The sequence below is a fragment of the Grammomys surdaster genome, unplaced genomic scaffold (assembly GCF_004785775.1).
Source record: "Grammomys surdaster isolate TR1022 unplaced genomic scaffold, NIH_TR_1.0 513, whole genome shotgun sequence".
Taxonomy (NCBI): domain Eukaryota; kingdom Metazoa; phylum Chordata; class Mammalia; order Rodentia; family Muridae; genus Grammomys; species Grammomys surdaster.
In genome coordinates this window covers 709,331-719,074 of record NW_021604932.1, presented here as the reverse complement: position 1 = coordinate 719,074, position 9,744 = coordinate 709,331, and the positions used below count along the sequence as shown (strand labels likewise).

The window sequence follows — 9,744 nt, the reverse complement described above, 5'->3', positions numbered from 1 at the left end:
ACAATTTGTTAGTGGTTTCTGTTTACCATGTACCAATTATACTGTTTGAATTTTCTCAGGTGAAGATGCCCAAAGAAGGTTCCTGGAATAATGACTTCATTTAGCTGTGTGCTTATCTGTGCTTAATAATCTCCAGAGCATAAGGAAGACTTTCAAATAGTGACCAGATAAAGTTAATATTAGAATTTTCGTGAAAAAACTCAGATATAATTTTCTCAGAAAAAGACACAAAATCATAATGCAGAAAGTTGCCAAGAATGCAACATGCAGAGACCAGAACCCAAAAGAAAGAGGTAGAAGGACAGAGATTATAGCAATTCGCTCAGCTTTGCTGGAACTGTGTTAAGCATCTGTTTTGATTTCATGACTCTTGCACTTACTAGTGGATCTGCCTTTGTCAATGTATTCTCATTTAATAACTTTCAATGCTGTGGGAAGGGATTATAGCAATTAACAATGATAAAATGTGATGCTTCCTGTGACCATTATTCTTGCTGGAATGGAGAGAAGAGCTTAGAAAAAAGGTAAGCAATTTGAAAACAAAATACTTACTAAGGTTTAAGATGGAAGACCAATTTAAAATGCTTTTATTTTGTTCTAGGTAACATCAAAGCAGGAGTGGCCTCCACCCCTGCCAGGGTATAGACCTGTGTTTGTGTGTGTGTGTGTGTGTGTGTTTGTGTGTGTGTGTGTGTGTTTGTGTGTGTGTGTGTATGATGCTGTAAACAGAGCTCAATCTTTGGTTTTGTCTTTTAAGAGCTTCCAAAATGGGTTTAGAAACAGGGAATCACTCTAGAACCCATTTATTGCAGTGACTTTTTTTTTTAAGGATCTTTTACATTGACTTCAGAAACTGTATAATGGAAAGCTGTTATTGTTGTGCAATTAGAGAACAGAAGGTTTGAGAAGAAGGAAGTGTACAATGGCATTTCTGGGATAGTGGTGAATAAAGGCTTCTGTGGATGATTTCAGAAAACATGGCAGGACCTTTCCTAATCTTCACCCCATCCCCAATCCCCTTTGCTTCTGAGAGTAGTCCTCTACACACCTATGTACCCCACATTTCACCCCCTACAACATCATCCTTTCTTGTTAAGGTTTTACAGGATTAAGGAAATCTCCTAATAAAGCATACACACACACACACACACACACACACTCACACACATATATATGGAGTCAAGGACTAGCTCATATATGCTCTTTGGTTTCTGCCTTATTCAATGTGAGCTCTTGTTGGTCTGATTACTTGATACTGTTTTTCAACTTATAAAGTTGCAATCCCATTCACCTCCTTCAGTCCTTTCCTCATCTCTTTAATAGTGGTTGCTCAATTCAGTCCAATGTTTGGCTGAAAGTATCTGCATCTGTCTCAGTCAGCTGATGATAGTGCCTCACACAAGCTGTCTGCAAGCACAACATGGCATTAATAGTAGTGTCAGGGTAGGATGCCTGCACATGTGATGGATATCAAGTTGGGCCAATGAGTGGATGACTTTTCATTCAGTCTCTGCTTCATTTTTGTCCGAGCATTTTATTTAGACAGGATCAGTTCTGGATCAAAAAATTTTTAGCTTGTTAGATAACATTATGTCACAATTGGGTGCCATATCTCTGTACTAGAGGTGATCTCTTCCAATTCTGTCTCCCCACTATTGCACATCTTGGTGAAAGCCACCCTCATTGAGTCCTAGGAGCCTCTCAAATCACAAGTCTTTGCTGCTTTCTATAGGTTTCCCTGATTCGAATCCCTCACTGCTGCATATTTCCATTCATTTTCCTTACCCCCTGGGCTTCTCTCTTCTTTCCCCCATAACCAGATCCTATCCCCTTTCTCCCCCTCTCCGCTCTCCCAGCCATGTCCCTCACTTTATTTGCCTCCTCCTGACTATTTTGTTCCTTTTCTAAGTGGTATTGAAATATCCACACTTGGGCCTTCCTTCTTTTTAAACTTTATATGGCCAGTGAGTTGTAACATGGGTATGCTGAACTTTTTGTATTATATCCACTTATCAGTGAGTATATATTATGCATATACTTTGGGATTGAGTATTCTCATGCAGGATGATACTTTCTAGTTGCATCCATTTACTTGCAAAATTCATGATGTTCATGTTGTTAATAACTGAAGAGTATTGTGTAAATGAACCATAATTTTTTGTATCTGTTCTTTAACTGAGGGACATCTGGGTTTTTGCCATTTTCTGGCTATTAACAAGTCAGGCTGCTATGAACATAGTGAAGCATGTGTCCTTGTGGTATGGTGGACCATCTTTTGGGTATATAGCCAGGAGTGTTATAGCTGGGTCTTCAGGTAGAAGTATTTCCAATTTTCTTAGGAACCACCAAAATGATTTCCATAGTGGTTGTACCATTTTGAAATTCCACCAGCAATGGAGGGGTGTTATGCTTTCTCCACATCCTACCAATCCATGAGCGTGGAGATCTTTTCATAATCTGCAGTCTTTGATTTCTTTCTTCAAGGAGTTGTTGTTCTTGTGATACAGATCTTTCGTTTGATTTAATAAAGTTACACCAAGATAATTTATAGTACTTATGACTATTGTGAAATATATTGTTCACATGGATTCATTCTCAGCCTGTTTATCATTTGGATAAATGAAGGACACTGATTAGTTTGAGTTAACTATATATCCAGCCATTTTGCTGAATTTGTTTGTGACATGTAGAAGTTCTCTGGTATAAAATTTGGGTTCACTGATATATACCATCATATCATCTGTAAATAGTGATACTTTGACTTCATTAATAATTTGTATCCCTTTGACCTCCTGTTGTTGTCTAGTTGTTTAAGTTAAAACTTTAAATACTATATTGACTAAATATGGAGAGGGTGGTCAGCCTTCTTTTGTCGCTAATTTTAGTGGGATTGCATCAAATTTCTGTATATTTAATTTAGTGCTGGGTGTTGGTATGCTCTATATTGTCTTTGTAATGTTTAGTCATGTGCCTTGAATTCCTGATTTTTCTAATACTTTTAATATCAAGTGGTATGTATCTTGTGGAAGATATTTTCAGCATCTATTGAGATGAACATTCGATTTTTTTCTTAAGCTTGTTAATATTATGTATTATATTGATGGATTTACATATATTGAACCATACCTGCATCCTTAGGATGAAGCCTAATTATTCATGGAAATTGATCATTTTGATGTGTTCTTGGATTTGTTCTGTGAGAATTTTATTGAGTATTTTATCATTGAAATTCAAAAGTGAGATTGATCTGAGGTTCTCTTTCTTTGTTGAGTTTTTGTGTGGCTTATGTATCATCATAATTTTGGCTTAATAGAATGAATTAACTAGTATTCCCTCTATTTCTATTTTGTAGAATAGTATAAGAAATATTGGTATTAGGTCTTCTTTGAAGATCTGATAAATTTCTGTACTAAAACCATGTAAGTCTTGCATTACAGCAGAAGATGATGTGCCTTTGGTTGGAAATAATACAGAGAATGCTACTGCTTTTGGAAATGATAGTTATACAGTATTAGATGCACTGAAGAACATGTAGAGAACATAATCATCAATATGACAGAAAAGAGTAATTATGCTTTATTTATGATCATGAGTCAACATTTAAAGTCATAAACTTGTTGACAAAGCTACAGCACACCATCTTTACAGCTTTGTCACCGGCATTCCTCTCCTTCTCTGCTTTATCTTATGAAGGTGACAAATGTGTTATGCTCTGTCTTCATGACTTAGTATCTTGTTTATATATTTTCATTATCAATCCTTCCATATTACATGGGTCATATTGCTAATTGACTTTCACATAGAGTGGAGCATGGTTGTACTGACTGTGAACCTAGCTAACCTTCTGAGGAGTGATTCATTATCTTCCTTACAAATTTGAAATTTGTGCAGACTGTGCAGTGATTGTTACTCCATAACATTTTTTGAGAAAAAAATTAAAGCAAATTCTTTACTCAGACTTCAAACAGCTAGACTAATGGATCCAAAACCCTATTTGTACAAATCAAATTTTGTTTCCTAACAAATAAAGGGAAGTCTAGCTATGAATGCCTAAAAAGTCCAAAGTATCTAATGAATTCAGGTACAAAGAGACTCATTGTAACCCAGTGATGATATAGTGAAGGATATGTAAAGCATTAGAGTCAAGTGCCTTTCAATATTGTTACTATGTTTAATGTGTAGGTTTTCTTTGAATAAATGAATAGGTATGCCCAGAGAAGATGAAATCTAAATCTTTCCTTACATGTGTTTTCATTGGAATAGAAAACAAACAGAATTTCTGTAATCTTATTACGTATTGTATACACACACACACACACACACACACACACACAAGCACATAATCTTGGGAACGCAATTTTGACAAACAGGAAAAATAAGTTTGGAAAATGAAGTTTAGACCATCTACAAAACAATCTCTGGAATTCTATAATAGTTTTGCCATGATGAACTTTCTAGATTCTGTGTTATCAACAATATAGATTTGTCCAATATTTTATATTCAATCATAGTTGGTTCTAGTACATGGAAAGTCTTTATCAGATAATTGTATCGATCCTTTCTTAGGAAAATGGCAATTAGCAGTTGAACTATACCCTTGAAAACCTGGCAACATTGGTGGTTGATCTGATTTTTTCTGGGAAAGAGTCAATAAGCTCAATGATGAAATTTGCTCTTCTGCTCTTGATGAAGAATCCCACATCACAGGTAAGGACATATGTAATGAATCACAGAATTCCTTGAAGATGCTAGGAATATGCAGATTGTGTCCTGCATGTTGTTGTTCAAAATATCAGCATTTAACTTCCTATTCCTTTGACTTTAGTCAGATTGATGACTGAATGAAATGAAGAGACCCTAGCTATTGAAAGACTAGTCCTTTGTCTGAGTTCTCTGGCAGGTGATCTGTAGTAAGTACCTTGAACATATATTGGGCTATGGTTGCATAATGTTTTTGTCTCCAAATTCGGCCCTCAGAGTGGATGAATTCTTGCAGCGGCTTTCTTTATTGTGATAAACTAATTCTGGGGTAGATAAAAAAAACTCAGCTCAATAAAGCATAAAATAAAGTCCAGTGTTTAATGTGTTTTCCTGGGAAATTTTTATTCTGTGGAGCATTTTAAATTGTTTGGTTCATGATAAATTTATTATCTTTGATATCAAGGTTATGATGTCAAATTTATAGAATAGAGAGTTTTGTCATGTTCAATAAAAATTATGATGAACAATATTTTTCTAAATATACCAAAAAGTTTCATTTTACAAATAACATTTTTATAAAAATTTTATGTGTAAATAGAGCTAGGCATTCCCCATTAATGAAACACCTTTCATCCTGTGTCAATATCCATGGAAATGACAATTATAAGACAGGATTATTTCATTTAGGTTAGGACAATCTGAAAACAGTAAACAACAGAATCCTTTAAAATATAATTAAAATACAATAGTAATAAAGAGTGATGAGGGAAATACCCTGGTAGATGATGGGGGAACATATGCTTGAGGAATTGCTATAGAATAGGAAAAGCATACTGTGCCTCTCGAGTGTCCCTAAGGTTTCCTCTTTGCATCTAACAATTATAAAAAGAAAACCAAGTTGGGAACCAGATGCTGCCCTCACTACTATTGCCAAGTCTGGAGAGGGTTTCCAACACATAAAACATAGAATAACTTAGAAAAGTCAACAGAAATCCATGTATAAAGAACATTGAATGGTTGACATTGAAGGAATAATGTAGAGGCTGAAAGAGCAGAACAGGCGATGTTGAATAGAGAGTCTTAAAGCTTTTCTCCACCATTTCGTGAATATCAACTGCTGAATCTACCACTCAGACTATAATGCACTATAAACATCTCTGTGTTTTACATAGACATTTTCCAAATATTCATCAGAAATAACAATATAAAGACCAGAATGTAAACAATGGAATAGAAGGCACAAAGATGTACAGGTTTATCCACAATCCACGGTTAAAATACTGATGCTATACCAGAATTCTCAAGAGCAGCCAGTGATTGTCTTTTGCATTGAAAAGCAAAAATATAAAGATAGATCTTCAACTGTAAATTTTGTTCACTGTGTTGACTTCTTTAGGAAACCATGGAGAATGTTTTCCATCATATTGTCTAAAGTAACTTTCTTCAAAGCAATTAACTCCAGATACTTGTGTAATTTATGAGAGAAGTTGATGCATTAAAAGAGTGCTCCAAACACTAGAATTAGAAAGCCTTAGATTTGGTATTCACCTGAGGGATGCTACAGAAATGAACAGAGAATGAGGGACAACACAGAATTAATGGGTATTCTCTTGTCTTCATTAAGTGAACATTTATTCTAGGAGCTGTAACATCTACTTGAATACTTGGTAGTAATTCTAAACCATGAAATGGAAAATTGAAGACTAATGTGAACAATATGCATTAATCAAAAAGCATATCAATAATGTAAATAAACTCATATTGGAGATAGGGAATCATGTTTATACATCTACAACTCTTTCAACAATTTGTCTATATTATCAAATATGGCAATCAAAGATTGATGCATGTGTGGGCATCCACGTGTATATGTATTTCCGTTTCTACTTGCAGATATGTATTTATAAATAGGATTTAGGCATAATTGATATATTCTTTTCTGCTACCAACATCTCAATAAATATTGTGTATGATTGAGTACATAAAAACATTATTGTTTAAAATACAAATATATAACTAAGTAGTTGTTGATGATGAATCTGCCCACTGATAATTAAAAATAAGATAGGTAGAATAAAATTGCACAAAGATCTTCACATAAATAATTTCAAAATAAGTACTACATTCACTAATTTAATAACTTATTTCTGACATATTTTATTAATGTCTATAATGTCAAAATTAATTCTACTCTGTTTTATTGTTACAAACATTTATTATATCTCATATTATTTGATAACATGGATAAAAACCATTAGCATATAATGAATCATATTATATGTGATAGGAGCATAGTATAAATCTACATTAGAACAATCCTATGTATCCTCTTCAGCATGAAATGTATGTTCAAAATGCTACTGAGACACGTTATTCGTGGCCTAGATAGCTGTGAATTAATGGGAGATACAGGCTAAATATTTGTCATTGCTTGTATCCAGCTAAAGTCCAGGAAGAGATTGACTGTGTGATTGGGAGATATCAAAGCCCCTGTATCCAGGACAGAAACTACATGCCCTACACAAATGCCATGGTACATGAACTCCAGAGATTCATTGACATTCCCCCAAACAGTATGGTACATGAAGTGACCTGTGACACTAAATTCAGAAACTACTTCATCCCCAAGGTAAGCTTCTTTCTCTCTGCTGTACTTCAGTCCTCTTGATGCTCTCAGCTTCAGTGTGGTTCCAGTCCTCTCCATCACACTGTGTTTTCCATTGCTTATGGTGGTTCACAATTGGGAAAACAGCTATAAGTAGGCTGGGACATGGTAGTGGCAATTGGACATTTGCTTTGTCTTTCAAAGATTACTTGGATGAAGATTGGTTGGTTTTGTTGGTTGGTTGCTGTTAATGTATATGTTCCAATTTGAATTGAATTCAGTCAATACCTTTTGGAATTTTTATTATTGAGAGGAAAATCTACAAATAATTAGAAGTAGTTTATATGCTTAACTCTTCAATTTATGAAAAAGGATATATCATATTTTGACTTATGTTTGGTTTATTTTGGTCATAATAATTTCCTGTCAGTGATATAGCTTGTATAAATTTTTGAGTTTTACTGAATAATGAGTGTTCTTTTGTTATTATTTTTAAACATGGTGTATAGAAACAAATTATTATATGATTTTACTTTACCTAATCTCATGTGTTTTACTAGTTACTGATGTTTTCACTGAAAATATATGCAGAAGTGGCTTCTGGTTAACATTTTATCTATACTTTTATTTTCATATGTTTCTACTTCATTACCATTCGAGTTATTATTTTTTCATTAAGTTATTATTGATGAATTTTAGAAATCATTCATTTAAAATGCTATTAATTTCTAAAATAATGAAAATAAAATATTTATAGAAGTATATCAGGACACTTGGAATATGTGCACACTCAGAATAAAAATGAAAGAGGAACTGAAAATATGAGATATATTATTAATTCATGATTCATCTAGAGAACTGATGAAGTTGACATAAATATTATGAGGTTAAGATGACTGAATGAATAAGAACAACTGATATATAGGCACTTTCATGTTATTTATGATCAGTAAAACTGTAACATTTCTCTGTCAATTTGAAAGAATTTAGATGATTTGTGAAGTGATTTTATCAGATTAAATTGTAGCCAAAGGACAAAACAATTAGCATGTAATAATTAATCATATTTGCTATGTGATGGGATGATGGTATAAGTCTATATTAGACTAATTCTGTGTATCTAAATTTCTGAAAAATCAGCACCCAAATAAATAATTATACCAAATCCAGGTGCCTAGATGCCAGCACAAGAACAAAATCAATTGCCAAAGCATTGTTTCATCATTAGAGCACCACTAGGCTACTGGAGAATGCTCTTAATACTCTAACACAGTCACAGCACAAGAAAAAGTCCTCAGTATCAACATTATGAACAAAAGAGGGCACCTTAAAGAAGTGAGTAAATTCCTTAAAGTAATTTATTAAAAGACAAACAAAAAGTATGAGGAAATAAATAAATCCCTTAGCAAATGACAAGAATAACACTGCCCTCCAAAATAAAAACAAACAAGAATATAGCTGATGTGAGTTGCAATACAAGCAATGAAAAAACACAAAGAAAGAAAATTATAAAAATGGAAAATCTAGGTATGTAAACAGGAATTACAGACACAAGCATCACCAACAAGGATGGAAGAATGAACTTCAGGCATTGGCAATACAATGGAAGAAATGTATACATCAGTCAAAGAAAAGGTTAAATATTAAAAAAAATTCTTAAAACAAAACATCCAGAAACTTTGCAGTACTATGAAAAGACTAAATTTATTTGATCAAATAATAATAGGAATAGGAGAAGAAATTAGTGCAGAGACCCTCCAAAATATGTTCGTCTAAATCATAGAAGAAATTTTTCCTAACATAAAAAAGGAGAGTCATACAATAATACAAGAAAGACACATAAATATTTTGGAAATATATTGTTCCAGATAGGAAAGGTTGCTTTCAACATCAGAATTTAAATACTAAACATGGTGAACAAAGAAATAATATTGAGAGGTACAAGGGGGAAATCAAGTACCATATAAATATAGACATATGTGAATTATACTTGATTTCTCAATGGAGACTCTAAAAGGGAGAAGGGGCTGAACAGATGTTCTGCAGAGCCTAAGAGACAAAAGATGTCAGTTAAAAGTTCTAGATTTAGGAAACATTTCAATCTCGATTAAAAAAAAACCAACAAGATATTCTATGATAGAGTTTAACTCAAACACTATATATACAAAAATTCAGTCTTACAGGTGATACTGGAAAGAAAACTCTGCCCAAGGAGGTTAACTATTCCCATGAAAACACAGAAAATATATAACCCCACATAAGAAATACTAAAATAGGTAAAGACTCCTAACTCCTGCTACATACACTCCATGAACAAACAACACCACCCAAAACAATAATAACAAGAATAATGGTCCCTGGTATCTCTCAATATTAATGGCTTCTACCCTCCATCAAAAGACTTAGACTAACAGAATGAATAAAAAAGCAGGATCTAT

At 33.5% G+C, this 9,744-nt stretch overlaps 1 pseudogene; it reads left to right on the top strand.

The window, feature by feature from the left end:
* LOC114633058 overlaps positions 1-9,744 on the top strand; it is a 108,707-nt pseudogene that overhangs the window by 81,580 nt on the left and 17,383 nt on the right.